Source organism: Hippopotamus amphibius, chromosome 3 (assembly GCF_030028045.1).
Source record: "Hippopotamus amphibius kiboko isolate mHipAmp2 chromosome 3, mHipAmp2.hap2, whole genome shotgun sequence".
Taxonomy (NCBI): domain Eukaryota; kingdom Metazoa; phylum Chordata; class Mammalia; order Artiodactyla; family Hippopotamidae; genus Hippopotamus; species Hippopotamus amphibius.
This window is the reverse complement of record NC_080188.1, coordinates 92,573,591-92,591,580: the sequence shown is the minus strand read 5'-3', so window position 1 is coordinate 92,591,580 and position 17,990 is coordinate 92,573,591.

Sequence of the window (17,990 nt, the reverse complement as noted above, 5' to 3'; positions counted from 1 at the left end):
TTTTCTTTTAATTGTTTTTGGCTGCATTGGGTCTTAGTTGTAACATATGGGATCTTCCCTTGTAGTGTGCGGGCTCTTCATTGTGATGTGCTGGCTTCTCTCTAGTTGTGGTGTTCGGGTTTTCTCTCTCTAGTTGTGGCTCAGGGCCCCAGGGTGTGTGGGATAATGTAGTTGTGGCATGTGGGTTCCAGAGGATGTGGGCTCTGTAGTTTGTGGCACTCAGGCTCTTATTGAGGCACATGAGCTCAGTAGTTGTGGCACACAGACTTAGTTTCCCCGTGTCATATGGGATCTAAATTCCCTGACCAGGGGTTGAACTGGCGTCCTCTGCATTGCAAGGCGGATTATTTTCCACTGGACCACCAGGGAAGTATCTATTTATCTCCTTGATGGTGTCCCACATGCCCTCTAGACTATTTCATTTTCATTGACTCATATCTCTTTGTTCTCAAACATGATCATTTCCATTGTCCTATCTTCAAGTGTGCTGATTCTATTTCTGCCTGCTATATCTGCTTTAAATCCCTCTAGTGAAACTCTAATTACAGTTATTGTACTTTTTGGCTCCAGAATTTCTTTTTGCTATCCTCTTAGATTAAAAAAAAAAAATCTTTATTGATATTTTGCTCATACATCACTTTCTTGAGCTTCTTCAGATTTTCCTCTAGCTCCCTGAGCATCCTTTAAGACTGTCTTCAAAACCATTTTTTTTAAAGTCTTTGTTTTGTAGAGCTGCCATGAGGTCTTTATCAGGCACAGTTTCTGTTTATTTATTTATTTCTCCTTTGAATGGGTCATGCTTTCGCGTTTCTTTCTTTTCTTTTTTTTTGTATTATCATTTTTCACTGAAAATTTTTAATCTAATAATGTGGTGACTTAGGAAATCAGAAACTTCTTTTTCCTAGAGCCGTATTTTGTTTTTGTTTTTGATCATTGTTTTTGGTATTTTGCTTCTTTTGGTCTATATCCAAGGTAAGGATCAACCTGAGGTGTAAAATTTATATCTTCTCAGGTCATTTCTGAACATGTTCCTTTTCCTGATAATTTGTAGTGACTTTCCAATGTCTCCTGTTTATGTTGCTGCTTTTGAATGTCCTTGTCTTTAATGTTTGCCTCTCAAAAGGGGAAAAAGAGAAAAATAAAGGAGTTTGAAAAAAATGGTACTGACTCTTTAATCCTCTTTTAGTCATTTCAGCCAGAGGGAGAGGCATGGCAATAATGGGCAAAGATACAACAATAGCTGCTTGCCTCTTTACTCTCTGTGATCAGAAACAGCAACCAACAATCGAAGCATAAATCTCTGTTATTTGAAGACAGGATCATTTTTCTCACTTTGACTCCTGCATGTTGATTGCAGGGAGCTCCAGGAAATTGTGAAGGGCTGCTTGCCATTGGTTTAAGAGGTGGGGGATGGGTAGCTGCCATGAAGCTAAGAACTGATATCAACTAAAATTAATAACATTTTTTCCATCCAAATTTTCCCCTGGACCTTGCAAGCCTTCAGTTCACTCAAAGCTCCCATATAGTTACTACAGATAGAGTCTGTGAGTGCAATTATTATCTAGGTGGAGACACATATTTCCAGTGCTTCCTACTCCACCATCTTCCCCAAATCCTTATGTATTAATGATCTCAGCTGGTATTTTGCCAAACATCTGGACAACATGGCTTAGCTAAGTTGAAACATGAACTTAATCATCATAGGCTCCAACCAAGAACATTTTGAAAGAAAAATCTTGTGACTATTCTCTCAGCAGTTTTGAAGGAGATTTGCATGTGTTGTGCAGCCTTCAATCCTATAGTTTATCCATAGAAAGAATGCAGAGAAAAAAAACAATTTTTTTCTAGAAACAAGGTGATCACCTATGAAAATCGAGCTGAAATTATCTAAAACTATACCCAAGAGGATCATCTGAAGTGACCATAGGTTCTTAACATAGTTTCTGAGTGGAATGGATTACCAAAGAAGCAATAACTGAAGTGATAAAGGAAGCCAAACATAAAGACAATGCTTACTTGATTCAGGAACAAGCCCCCTGAAAGAAAATGTCAGCTTTACCCTTCAATGTCAGATCCAGAGACTAAGCAATACATTTATGAAAGACCTGATTAAGAACTATGTTCCCCTTATCTTTATTCTCCCTGGCTTTATTCCAGAAATGTCAGGGATTTTGAGAAGCCAAACGAGGGATGAGGGTGGAAGGGATTCAATAAGGAAACTAGACTGATCAAAGAAGTCTTATAAAATTTTCTTGCCTGAAACAAGCTCCATTTACAAAAGCAGGAGTAGCCACAACCTTATATAAGGTTGTAACGCTGAATAGTAAGTGTGACTAGACTCTAAGGACTGAATCACATCCATATTCATGTCTTAGAGTTATCATAAACCACTTTGTAATTATTAGGAATAACCAATGAAGGGTCAGAGTCTCCAGTTAAGGGAAGAGGAAGAACTTACTCCACTTTATGCACTTGGAAGTTAGGTTAGGAGAGGGGAAAAAAAAAAAAAAAACAAAACTGATTATGTACTATGAATTGTTTTCTCAATGAAAGATACAAATTTAAATGAAAATATTTTAAAAATTAAAGTCTGTGTTGCCATATTATATAATTTATAACTGTTCAAAATATCTGATACCAATAAAGAACAGAAAAGACATTGAACAATAAATTTATGAAAAGTAAAAAAAAAAAAATGCTGGATTTATGAACTCTTACCCACAAATCTTTCTAATTTATGAGAGACTGTGTAAAATAGTTCTACTAATTAAATATTTTAAATATTCACTTCTCTTGATTTAATTATACACCACTTCTAAATGTTTGCCCTATATCTCTATGTATTTACCCTTCAGTTCATAAAAACACAATTTGGTGTTTTAAATGGGATAGTCACATGCTTCTGCATATATAAATGACTGGGATCAAATAACTTGACTATAAAAATGTTACAAAAGTAACTTATATAGGAAATAGCTTGGAAAATTAAATATAACATCTTACTGATATGATTATTTTATGTACTTATCATAATGCACGTTTTGTAACATGAATTATAATGCCCTATAGATAAACAAAAGTAAAAAGAAAAAATTGTATAGAATTTTGGCATAAAATATTATTGTAACAATAGATATATGTAGAGACACTATAGACAACATTGCTTACCTTGGATAAATCATTATTGCATATAATCTTCATTACTGCATATTACAGTAGTTAACTTCTGTAAAATACTCCATACCCCAATGTCATTAGGCACAAAGGACTGTTTATATTTTTCCAAAGGAGGAACCTCAACTATTTGGAGAAAACATTTACAAGTTTGAGAGGGTCCTTGAGTTTAGAAAGTGTCAATCATCCTGAACTTTGTCCTTTAAACTTATCTTCTAGAATCTCATATGTCCTATCAGGATGTGATTATGCTATCATGTTGTTAAGATAAATGATTCCTATTAGCTTCAGTGAGTTCTTACCTACCATTCATCTTCTGGATTCCAACCTCAATGTATGAGGTACTCAACAAACTTAAAATTGATCAAGGTTACTAAATAAATGGGCTCTGGAGATGAATGCTGGAGTGGACAATCAGATTTTGACAAGGAGAAAATAAAGTACTTCAGATTTCTGAAAACCGAGTGCAATCCAGACAAAATTCTCTAGATGTTAAACTGCTGGAAGAGTATCAACTGAAAACATAATTTTGCTTTTAGGTTATTATTACCTTCAGCTGACACAACTATTGAAATATTAGTATGCATCCGCATCACAAGGAACACAGCGATTCTGAACTGGAATGGAAATCCCAGCACTGCTACTATTCCATTTCTGCTCCAGCATTCACTGCAATGTGCCTTCTTGTGCAATTAGAAATCTGTCTGTTTTTCTCAGTACATATAGAGGACAATATATCTGTCTGTTCAGCTAACAGATAGTGAGTGCTGAATAATTGAACTTAGGGAAAAGAGATCTTATGCGTCTCTTGCCATATCATTCCTCTATCTATTGAAGAGGGGGGTTATTATGAATGGATCAGTTTGAAGGAAAATCTAGTGTCTGAGTACAAAACATTTTGACAAGGCTAGACTGTCATTGCTTATGGGACTGGTTCCATGAACTCTCCTGCTTTTTTTATGATGAAAATTATCAAGACCATTGCTGCTCATTTAGGGTGACTTCTCTGTGAAGAAATGTTCTTTTCTCACTCGTTAGCATCAAGACAAAGGACTTATGCTATGATCTGAGAAGGTCTAGAGCATACAATTTCAGCCCATTCTGCAGTAGGTATCAGGGTCAGATTTTATTATTTTTGTTGCTTGATTTTTTTCTTTTATTTTTTGCTGACTAGTGATGAATAAACCTTCTCATGCCACTGAAGAGTTAAATTATATTACTTTAATTGATTTATTGCTGGTTGTAGTAATTATGAGTTCAAGAAAGAGAACTTACTGAACCAGATTCATGACTCAGCTATTTTTGCATTTTCATATTAATATTTGGCTCTAGTGCCTCAGCTTATAAACCACTGCATAGTTTGCTTTTCCATTATTTACTCCCACTTATTTGAAGGCTACATTGGGTGGAAAGGTGGTTGGACCAACATATGTTTATTCATTCCTGCATCTTCTGGTTTATTAATGATTCACAATATGTTTTAATATGACACTTTACTAGCACCCTATCATTGCTTATATAATATAATATATATCAGCGGTCCCCAATCTTTTTGGCACCATAGACAGGTTTCTTGGAAGAAAATTTTTCCACAGGGGTCGGGGCAGGGGGGATGGTTCAGACAGTAATTTGAGCTGTGGTGAGAGATGGGGAGCAGCAGATGAAGCTTCTCTCACTTGCAGGCTGCTCACATCCTGCTGTGCAGCCTCATTCTTAACAGGCAGTGGACAAGTACCAGTCTCCTGCCCAGGGGCTGGGGATCCCTGAATATATATTTTTATATTGGGACTTTTCCTCCATAGGTAGTAGAAGCTAATTAATTTCCTTAGCTTTACTTTAAAGTATATCTTTTTTAAAAAAATGATGTTTATAAATTAGAAAATAACTTCATCCTATTGTTCTAGTTTATAAACCTTAAAGGATTCAGCACCTTTCATCACCATAGCAACTAGGAGCCTAACTAGGGAGAAGGTTAACCATCTGTAAAACTTTGCCTGTAATTTGAGATATTTGTTCCAGAAGGTTTTCTTTCTCTTTCATCCTTCCAAATATCAAAAATCACAAGACATCCTCTGTCAAACATAAAAATGACAAAATACAAAAAATATAATAATACAGAATATATTCAACTTCTGAGAAATTACAGGTACCTAGCAGCATGTATTTTAAAATAAATTTAGAAAAGTAGGTGGAAAGCTACATTTCAGGTCATTTCAATCCTCAATTTTTAAAAAGCATGAAGATTTCTTAAAGAAAATATTTAAGTTGGCATTCTGTGCCTAGGAAATTTATTCTTTATTGTTTCAATTATATAGACTTATTTACAGATCAACCAGGTATTTTATGTTAAATTTGAAGATGGGTCAGCATGCAATAGATGTATAATTCAAGAACAAGGTATATTTTAGGCACTATTATTCAGTGAATCATTTTTATGACAAAATTATAATAAGCTAAGAACAGTACCAAATCTATCTCTTTTAACAAGGCTAGAAAATAGTATTAAATTATAGCATCCTCATTACAATCCTAATTCAGTCACTTCACATTACTTTTTGTCCAGGTTGACGTGTGCATTCATAGTCATTGCCAAATTCCCATTACTACCTTCTACTGTCTTTTATCATTAGTGTAGGATAGAAAGCCAAAAAAAAACCTAATGTGATAAGGAATTATGAAAGAAATATAGCAAGTAAAATAAAGCATTCCAAATAATATTCCTCATATATTCTGGTACATTATAAGTTAGGGGCAGAATATTATTTCTTCTTTTGTTTTCTTTCTAATATTAGTGCTCATAAGGGAAATATACTAATGAGATATTAAACATGTGATCATCAGCAATTTATAAAATAGTAAAGCCAATTGAAAGTCTGCCCCTAACCCCAGTCCCCTTTTCAGAATTCATGGAGATGGAAAAAGTATAGGACTGTGATTAAAGGCTCAGGTGAAGTTATGCTATTGGGAATTTGAGCCTGACCCTATGCGACTTTCTGTTAGTGAGGCCCAGTAATCCCCAGAGCTGTCACCTTTAGTTCATGACACACCTTACCTAGAGCAAAATGAGTCCTTGGAATGCTGAGCTGGAGAAAGATCTTCTAAGTATCTGGAAAAGTCATAGAGCCCAGTTAACAGTGTAAGCTCTCAGGAGTGTTTCACATCATTCTCAATCATGATGGGCCAATCTGTCCTCCAAGTGAGGTATTCTGTCTGTCTATGACCTTAGCTATCAAACACATGAAGTCATCTGAATAATTGCTGCAAAACCAGCAAGATGGGTTCTAAGCAAAGGAGTAAAGTTAGACAATAAATCATGTAGAACTTCCATTTATTGTTCATAAAAACATCCATTGGATTTTCAGAAAAAAAATGATATATGCAACCAGGATATAATAAAAATGTACCAGACATTTAGACCAAAGTCCACTGTGTATCCCAGGCAAGATTTTAGTCAATGACCTTACTGGTCATTAACAAAATATAGAAATCATCATCATTAAGTAAGCTGTTATCCTCTAAAATGGAAAAAAAAAAGAAAAACAAAAAAACAAAACAACAACAACAACAAAAAATTAGCAATGCTTTTAAAAGGAAAGTACTTGTTAAAATTGAGACATTTTGACCATGTTAGATATATTTGCTTAGTTCTTTCTCTATTTCTAAAAACTACATTTCCCAGAATCTCTTGCTAGATATCCTAGATAAAAATTAGGCTTTACTAATACTATGAACTTCATAGATTTATAAAGTAGAAAGAAGCCAAGGCCAACTTAGTGGTGTTTTGCTCTTTTATCTACCAAGAAAAGTCTATGAGGACATGGGTGTCTCCTAACTTCAGTCAACACCTTCCTGGATGCTTAAGGCAATTGCAGATTCAGGACAGCCTCCTCATCTTGGCTTTCTTATCCCTAGACCAATAGGTTCAGCAATGGCCTGTTGATGCTAACTCATTTAGCCTTTCTAATTATTTCATAAAATTTTTAGATTAAATGTCTTTCTGTTTAAAATATCTAAAATGGTTTTGGTTCTTGGAACAAAGTCTAATTGATATAAGCAACAAAAAGCAAGAAATGAGTTTAGTTTATTTCTTATGTTCAAAACAGTCAAACATTTTGCAAAACAATTTGTCTTTCCCTGTGAAACAGACAAAATTATCAGGCATATACACACAACGGAAAAAGTCTTTCTTTGGTGTCTTAGTCTCATAATTTTCCAGTTATAACTGAGGATTGGGGCATCCACTATGTAACTATTAAATTTGGAATTCCTTCATTCAATCATTAAGTGAGAAAGGTGAATAAGTCTTCAGCATCAACCTCCCTATTATCCATTCCCTTGGGATCTGCAAAAGAAAGAGACCATTAAAAATGTTAGAGAAAAGAGTATTAAAGATGTACTACTGAAACATTTAATGTATTTTTGAAAAAGAAAGGAAGCATAAAAGAATGCAGAGAAAGGATATTAAGTATGAATGACTGAAAAAATCTATGCTAAAAAAATAGAAACCATGGAGGGAGATGGATCAAGATGGTAGAGTAGAAGGATATGAGTTCACTCCCTCTTGCAACAACACCAGAATTACAACTAACTGCTGAACAGTAATTGACAGAAAGACATTGGAACTCACCAAAGAAGACACACCACATCAAGAGACAAAGGAGAAGCCACAATGAGGTGGTAGGAGGGGTGCAATTGTGACAAAATTAAATCCCATAACCTCTGGGGGGGTGACTCACAAATTGGAGAACAGTTACACCACAGAGGTCCACCCACTGGAGTGAGGGTTCTGAGCCCCATATCAGGCTTCCCAACCTGGGTGTCCAGCAATGGGAGGCGGAATCCCCCAAGAATAAGACTTTGAAGGACAGTGGGATTTGATTGCAGGACCTCCACAGGACAAGGGGAAACAGAGACTCCACTCTTGGAGGGCACACAAAAAGTACTGTGCACACCAGGACCTAGAAGGAAGGGGCAGTGACCCCATAGGAGACTGAACTAGACTTACCTGCTGGTGTTGGAGGGTTGCCTGAAGAGGAGGTGGGCAGCTGTAGCTCACCACAAGGACAGGGACACTGGTGGAAGGGGTTCTGGGAAGCGCTCATTGGTGTGAGCCCTCCTGGAGTCCACCATTAGCCCTACCAAAGTGCCTGTAAGGTCCAGTGCTGGGTTGCCTCAGGCCAAAAAAACAACAGGGTGGGAACACAGCCCCACCCATGGCAGACAAGTGGATTAAAGTTTTACTGAGCTACACCCACCAAAGCAACACCAGTCCTACCTACCATCAGTCCCTCCCATCAGGAAGCAAGCACAAGGCTCTTAGGTAGCTTTCTCCACAAGAGGGCAGACAGCAGTATCAAGCAGTATCAGTAGTATTTCATTCTCTGGAACTTAAAACCACAGCCATGGAAAGACAGAGAAAATGAAAAGTCAGAGGACTTTGCACCAGATGAAGGGACAAGATAAACCCCCAGAAAAACAACTGAATGACATGGAGATAGGCGTGCTTCCAGAAAAAGAATTCAGAATCATGATGGTAAAGATGAGCCAGAACTCTGAAAAAGACTGAATGTAAAGATTGAGAAGATGCAAGAAAAGTTTTACAAAGGCCTAGAAGAACTAAAGAACAGATTTAAGCAATATAATAACTGAAATGAAAAATACACTAGAAGGAACCAATAGCAGAATAACTGAGGCAGAAGAATGAATAAGTGATCTGGAAGACAGAATGGTAAAAATCACTGATGCAGAAAAGAATAAAGAAAAAAGGATGAAAAGAACTGAAAACAGCCTAAGAGACCTCTGGGACAATGTTAAACACACCAACATTCACATTATAGGGGTCGCAGATGGAGAAGAGAGAGAGAAAGGACCCGAGAAAATATTGGAAGAAATTATAGTTGAAAACTTCCCTAACATGGGAAAGGAAACAGCTACCTAAGTCCAGGAAGTGCAGAGAGTCCCAGGCAGGATAAACCCAAGGGGAAACACGCCAAGGTATGTAGTAGTCAAATTGACAAAAATTAAAGACAGAGAAAAGTTATTGAAAGCAAAAATGGGAAAATGACAAATAACATACAAGGGAACTCCCATAAGGGTAACAGCTGATTTCTGAGCAGAAACGCTGCAAGCCAGAAGGGAGTGGCATAATATATTTAAAGTAATGAAAGGGAAGAGCCTACAACCAAGAATACTCTACCCAGCAAGGATCTCATTCATATTCAATGGAAAAATCAAAAGCTTTACCGACAAGCAACAGCTAAGAGAATTCAGCACCACCAAACCAGCCCTACAACAAATGTTAAAGAAACTTCTCTAAGTGGGAAACATAAGAGAAGAAAAGGTCCTACAGAAACAAAAACAAAACAATTAAGAAAATGGTAATAGGAACATACATATTGATAATTACCTTGAATGTAAATGGACTAAACGCACCAACCAAAAGACACAGACTGGCTGAATGGATACAAAAACAAAACCCAAATACATGCTGTCTCAAAGAGACCCACTTCAGACCTAGGGACGCATACAGACTGAAAGTGAGGGGATGGAAAAAAGATATTCCATGAAAATGGATATCAAAAGAAAGCCAGAGTAACGATACTCATATCAAATAAAATAGACTTTAAAATTAAAAATGTGGCAAGAGACAACAAAGGACACTATATATTGATCACAGGATCAATCCAAGAAGAGGAGATAACAATTACAAATATATATGCACCCAATATAGGAGCACCTCAAAACATAAGGAAAATTGACAGTAACACAATAATAGTAGAGGACTTTCACACCCCACTTACACCAATGGACAGATCATCGAGACAGAAAATAAGGGATCACAAATTTTAAATGACACAATAAACCAGCTAGATTTAATAGATATCTATAGGACATTACATCCAAAAACAGAAGATTACACTTTCTTCTCAAGTACACAGAACATTCTCAAGGATAGATCACATTTTGGGTCACAATTTAAGAAAACTGAAATCGAATCAAGCATCTTTTCTGATCACAATGCTATGAGATTAGAATTCTATTACAGGAGAAAACGTAAAAAAAAAAAAAAAAAAACACAAATGCATGGAGGCTAAACAATATGCTACTAAATAACCAAGAGATCACTGAAGAAATCAAGGAGGAAATCAAAAAACACCAAGAAACAAATGACAACAAAAACACAGCAATGCAAAACCTATGGGATGCAGCAAAATCAGTTCTAAGAGGGAAGTTTATAGCAATACAATTCTACCTCAAGAAACAAGAAAAATCACAAATAAAAAATCTAACTTTACATCTAAAGAAACTAGAGAAAGAAGAGCAAACAAAACCCAAAGTTAGTAGGAGGAAAGAAATAATAAATATCAGAGCAGAAATAAATGACATAGAAACAAAGAAAACAATAGCAAAAATCAATAAAGGTAAAAGTTGGTTCTTTGAGGAGATAAACAAAATTGATAAACCATTAGCAAGACTTATCAAGAAAAAGAGGGAGCAGACTCAAATCAATAAAATTAGTAACAAAACAGGAGAAGTTATGAAAGCATTCCCTTTAATATCAGGAACAAGACAAGAATGTCCACTCTCCTCACTACTATTCAACATAATTTTGGAAGTCCCTGCCACAGCAATCAGAGAAAAAAAAGAAATAAAGGGAATCCAAATTGGAAAAGAAGAAGTAAAACTGTCACTGTTTGCAGATGACATGATATTATACCTAGAAAATCCTGAAGATGCCGCAAGACAACTACTTGAACTAATGAATGAATTTGGTAAAGTTGCAGGATACAAAGTTAACACACAGAAATCTCTTGCATTTCTATACACTAACAATGAAAAATCATAAAGAGAAATTAAGGAAACAATCCCATTCACCATTGCAACAAAAAGAATAATATACCTAGGAATAAACTTAACTAAGGAGGTAAAAGACCTCTACTCAGAAAACTATATGACAATGATGAAAGAAATCAAAGACAACACAAACAGTTGGAGAGATATACCATGTTCCTGGTATGGAAGAATCAATATTGTGAAAATGACTATACTACCCAAAGCAATCTACAGATTCAATGCAATCTCTATCAAATTATCAATGGCATTTTTTACGGAACGAGAACAAAAATTCCTAAAATCTGTGAGGAGACATAAAAGACCCCAAATAGCCAAAACAATCTTGAGGGGAAAAAATGGAGCTGGAGGAATCAGACTCCCTGACTTCAGACTATACCACAAAGCTACAGTAATCAAGAAAATATGGTACAGGCACAAAAACATAAATGTAGATCAATGGAACAGGATAGAAATCCCAGAGATAAATTATGGTCAACTAATCTATGACAAAGGAGGCAAGGATACACACTGGAGGAACGACAGCCTCTTCAATAAGTTGTGCTGGGAAAACTGGACAGCTACATGTAAAAGATTGAAAGTAGAACTCTCCCTAACATCATACACAAAAATAAACCCAAAATGGATTAAAGGTGTAAATGTAAGGCCAGACACTATAAACCCCCAGAGGAAAACATAGGAAGAACACTCTTGGACATAAATCACAGCAAGATCTTTTTTGACCCACCTCCTAGAGTAATGGAAATAAAAACAAAACTCAATAAGTGGGCCCTAATGAAACTTAAAACCTGCTGCATATAGCAAAGTAAACTGTAAGCAGGACAGAAAGACAATCCTTACAATGGGAGAAAATAATTACAAACAAACCAACAGACAAAGGATTAATCTCCAATATATTTAGCAGTTCATGCAGCTCAATATCAAAAAAACAAACAACCCAATCAAAAAATGGGCAGAAGACTTAATAGGCATTTCTCCAAAGAAGACAAACAGATGGTCAAGAGGCACATGAAAATCTGCTCAACATCACTAATTACTTGAGAAATGCAAATCAAAACTAAAATGAGGTATCACCTCACACCAGTCAAAATGTGCATCATCAGAAAATCTACAAACAGTAAATGCTGGAGAGTGTGTGGAGAAAAGGGAACCCTCTTGCACTGTTGGTGGGAATGTAAATTGATACAGACACTATGGGGAACAGTATGGAGGTTCCTTGAAAAACTAAATATAGTGTTACCATATGACCCAGCAATCCCACTACTGGGCATATACCCAGAGAACATCATAATTCAAAAAGACACATGCACCCCAATATTAATTGCAACACTATTTACAATAGCCAGGTCACAGAAACAATCTAAATATCCATCAACAGATGAATGGATAAAGAAGATGTGGTACATATATACAATGGAATATTACTCAGCTGTAAGACAGAACAAAATTGGGACATTTTTAGAGACATGGATGTACCTAGAGACTGTCATACAGAGTTAAGTGAGTCAGAAAGAGAAAAACAAATATCGTATATTAACACATATATATGGAATATAGAAAAATGGTGCAAATCAACTATTTTGCAAGGCAGAAATAGAGACACAGATGTAGAGAACAAACATGTGGACGCCATGTGTGGAAAGTGGGGCATGGGTCAGGGATGAATTGGGAGATTTCTATTGCCATATATACATTACTAATAAGAAAAAATATCCAATTGTACACTTTAAATATATACAGTTTATTGTATGTCAATTGTATCTCAATAGAAGTTCTAAAAAAATTAAAAAGTAAAAAATAAAATCAAATAAAAAAACAGAAAGTATGAAATCACTGATCATAATTGTGAAAAGAAACAAGAACCCACTGATTATATTCCTTATGTAAAGCTTTTTATCACCTTATGAAAAAATCAAGTTTTAGAGAAATAAATGTTATTGCCAAAGCTATTAAATAACAGCATCATGGAGGCTCTACACAGCAAAATCATTCAGACGCAAGCTGATTGACAAGCCAGCATGTCATCAATCTGTTTCCAATAGTTTGTAAAACAATCAAGCACCAAAGGAAGGCATGTAGGGCCTTGTTACCCATTAAACAGGTGCCAGACATAGGTACAGCAGGAACATTTGGAAAACATGCAACTTTCAATGAATCAGGCACTCTAAAAGACACTTATTCTTCTATCTGCAGTACTCTCCCTAAATTTACTTTTGTGTGGGCTTATCATTTACAATTATCTTTCAGTTTTCATTTTTTTGAAGGATATTTGTACTGGAACTAGAGTTCTAGGATAAGAGCTTATTTTCTCTCAGCATTTTCAAAGTGTTATACTTTGTTTTCTTCTGTTAAATCAGATTCAAGCTTACAGTTTTTGTTTAATTTTGTTTTCTTGAGATTATTTTCTCAATTTCAATGGATATAAAGCACACAGAGTGTCTTTGCAGTAGAAGTTGACTAGAAACCAGTAACAACAACAACAAAACTGAGAAAATATTCAATGCTTAAAAATTAAGTGATATACTCCTATATAATTCATGGATCAAAGAACAAATCACAATGGGTATTAAATAACACTTTGAAACAATGTTAATAAAAAATCTTTCATGTCAAATCTTTCCTGATGCAACTAGATAATCTTAATGGAAAGATAATCCCTTTAAAGCATATAATAGAAAACAAGATTGAAAATCAATGAGCCAAGCATTCTCCTTAGCATTTAGAAAAATAAATAGCAAATTAAAGCAAAAGTATGGAAAGAATGAAATAATAGCATCAATAGAAATTAATAAAAGAAATACACAACAGAGAGTTGTTAAGCCAAAAGTTGGTCTTTGAGACTAATAAAGTTGATATATTTATAGAAACAAATCAAGAAATGGATAGAGAAGATATACTTAAACTAGCACATAAATGATACTAGTATTTGAAATGATAACACTACTATAGAACCTATAGTTACCATAATGTTAATAAAGTAGTTCTATAAACACCCCTGTGGGAGAAATATGAACAATATATATGCAATGAATACAATGTTAGAAAAACAACTATGCATAAAACTGACAAAAATGAAATACTTTCCATTTACACAATTGCACACACATGCACACACACACATGCATAAGCAATCCATAATTTCTTACAAAGAAATCTCAAGATTCCTGGCATTTTGATGCATGCAATGTGGCATCATACTATTACAAGAGATAAAGGGAGCTGAGGAAAAGTGCTGCATGTCCCAATGCCCCTCGCCTTATTTAAGTAGAAAATTGAAATTTAACTGAGGGTACAGTTGGGCTAAAGGCAGAAGCGTGACATGCTAGTCTAGGTTCTAATATAAACTGGCTATTATATTTCCATGTATTGATAGGTTATTGAGCACATGAGGGGTTTCACTTCAAGTTTCCAATATTTCCTCTCAGACTGTACATCTTTGGAACTAGGAGAAGATTTGCGGTAGACAAAACTTTAGATTTAATAAAGATATAAAACAAAGATACATCTTAATATCTTATTTAAGAGCCATCTAAAGGTGAGTATATAGACAAGTTAAAAGTAAAGAGATTATTTAATCAAATTTATAGAAAAGGAAAAAAGATTAAAAAAATATTCTATGTTTCTTGTTTTTTGATTTTCAGTTTCATTCCATTTCCATGATTTTGAGTTGACTGCTTTATTTATTTAGTGATTCCTCTTTCAACAAAAAGTAACAAACTGCATCTAGGAATTTCTTACTTGATATATGTGAGTTTTATAAGCTGTTATGTAGAGTTTACATTGATATTATTTTCTAAAATTTCTCTAATTTTTCTTTTAATTTAATTTAAAAAGTTTAAAAGAAATGTAATCCTGTAATTTAAAGCTTAAAATGCATATTCATTTAGTTATTCAGCATAATTAATGAGAATATATGTTTAGTATTATGCTAAGCAAGAATAAGAAATTAACATAGTCCCTAACATCAAAAAGCTTGTAGAATATAAGGGATACCAATAAAATTATAAATAACCACAGCATAAAATATTTAAAACTCTAAAATTCAAATTGTATAGAAAGGCAATTATCCTTTAACCAAATTTCATAGGTAAAATGGAAAAAATGGAAAATTGAAATGAATAAAGTGAGCTCAACATATGCAATATGTAACAAAAGTTTAAAGAACACATTTACAATTTCATTATTTTTCTACAAAAATATATTATAAAAAAGAAAATATTGAGAAATCAAAATGTTTGTTTTTCAAAAACACTATTGAATCTTTGTGACAAAAATTATAAATTAGTAAAAAATTAAAATATTTTATATAACATGTAAATTAAAGAAGAAATTGAAAACACAAAAATGGAAAACTTAGAAAATACTGTAAATGATAATGTGATGTGGCCACATATGGGGCTTAGGCAAGTGACAATTCATAATAAGTTCAGTTACAAATGATCTTTAAAAGGAAACAGTAAATAAACATAATGGACAAGTATACTATTGCAAATGGATTTGAAAAACAACCCAAAGGAAAATATGAATGTGATAAAGATAGAATCAGAAATAAGCACATCAAATAAGTAAAATTATAATGAATACATCTAAATTCATGCTTTTGCAAAAATGCACCAAAAAGCATGAAGACTGTGAGCTTAATCTAGAGAATAAGGCCAAAAGCAGAAACAGCACTATGTTAATAAAATAGAGTTTAGGAAAATATAGTGATGAAGATTGGGAGGTCTCCACTGATATAGGTAATAATAACAATGTAATGTATTGTTTTCTATATAATATATACCATTTTTAAGAACTGTTATTGAGATACAGTTAACAGACAATAAACTGCATATATTTAGAGTGTACAATTTGGTATCCCAATCTCCCAATTCATTCTCCCCAAACCCTCCCCACTTTCCCCACATGGTGTCCATATATTTGTTCTCTACATCTGTGTCTCTATTTCTGCCTTGCATTTCCTCTTTCATAGTTGTCAGCATTTGCCTTATGTATTGAGGTGCTCCTATATTGGGTGCATATATTTTTAAAATTGCTATCTCCTCTTCTTGGATTGATCCCTTGATCTTTATGTAATGTTCTTTCTTGTCTCTTGTAACATTTTTTTATTTTAAAGTCTATTTTATTTGATATGAGTATCGTTACTCTGGCTTTCTTTTGATATCCATTTTCATGGAATATCTTTTTCCATTCCCTCACTTTCGGTCTGTATGTGTCCCTAGGTCTGAAGTGGGTCTCTTTGAGACAGCATGTATTTGGGTTTTGTTTTTGTATCCATTCAGCCAGTCTGTGTCTTTTGGTTGGTGCGTTTAGTCCATTTACATTCAAGGTAATTATCAATATGTATGTTCCTATTACCATTTTCTTAATTGTTTTGTTTTTGTTTCTGTAGGACCTTTTCTTCTCTTATGTTTCCCACTTAGAGAAGTTTCTTTAACATTTGTTGTAGGGCTGGTTTGGTGGTGCTGAATTCTCTTAGCTGTTGCTTGTCGGTAAAGCTTTTGATTTTTCCATTGAATATGAATGAGATCCTTGCTGGGTAGAGTATTCTTGGTTGTAGGCTCTTCCCTTTCATTACTTTAAATATATTATGCCACTCCCTTCTGGCTTGCAGCGTTTCTGCTCAGAAATCAGCTGTTACCCTTATGGGAGTTCCCTTGTATGTTATTTGTCATTTTCCCATTTTTGCTTTCAATAACTTTTCTCTGTCTTTAATTTTTGTCAATTTGACTACTACATACCTTGGCGTGTTTCCCCTTGGGTTTATCCTGCCTGGGACTCTCTGCACTTCCTGGACTTGGGTAGCTGTTTCCTTTCCCATGTTAGGGAAGTTTTCAACTATAATTTCTTCCAATATTTTCTCGGGTCCTTTCTCTCTCTCTTCTCCATCTGCGACCCCTATAATGTGAATGTTGGTGTGTTTAACATTGTCCCAGAGGTCTCTTAGGCTGTTTTCAGTTCTTTTCATCCTTTTTTCTTTATTCTTTTCTGCATCAGTGATTTTCACCATTCTGTCTTCCAGATCACTTATTCATTCTTCTGCCTCAGTTATTCTGCTATTGGTTTCTTCTAGTGTATTTTTCATTTCAGTTATTATATTGCTTAAATCTGTTCTTTAGTTCTTCTAGGTCTTTGTAAAACTTTTCTTGCATCTTCTCAATCTTTACATTCAGTCTTTTTCAGAGTTCTGGCTCATCTTTACCATCATGATTCTGAATTCTTTTTCTGGAAGCATGCCTATCTCCATGTCATTCAGTTGTTTTTCTGGGGGTTTATCTTGTCCCTTCATCTGGTGCAAAGTCCTCTGACTTTTCATTTTCTCTGTCTTTCTGTGGCTGTGGTTTTCAGTTCCACAAGATGAAATACTGCTAATACTGCTTGATACTGCTGTCTGCCCTCTTGTGGAGGAAGCTGTCTAGATAATATATACATTTTTATAATTAAAATTGTCAGGAACCTAAATTTCCAATAATAGCACTCCATAATATTTATGGATACATTAAAAATCAAAACAATTGAAAATGTCCAACACATTATATCCTTCTTAATATTTTACAGCAAACCTTAGTTACTGTTATACTACTTTTGGAAATTAATAAAATATTAAAAAATAAATGAGTTCTGAATAAGTGACCTCTTCAGAAGCAGTGCAGAGCTAAACACAGGGTCCCCTCATACCTGCATCTTGAAATACACACACAGAAATATCCCTTTCTTATCATTGGTTTAAAAAAGTTGCTTATCTTCTCTTGTCATTAACAAACATAAATAACTTCCTGAATTAAAACCATTATTACTAAGATACTAATAACAATAAAAACATTAATTATTGTACAACTCTAAAATTTGCTTCTTCCAGACTGATTGGTGGCCTTACAACTAGTCTCAATGTTTCTGGTATGTACTTTTGGTATTTTTCTTTCTTAAATTAATAGTTTTTTTCTTTTATATCTATTGGATTATGT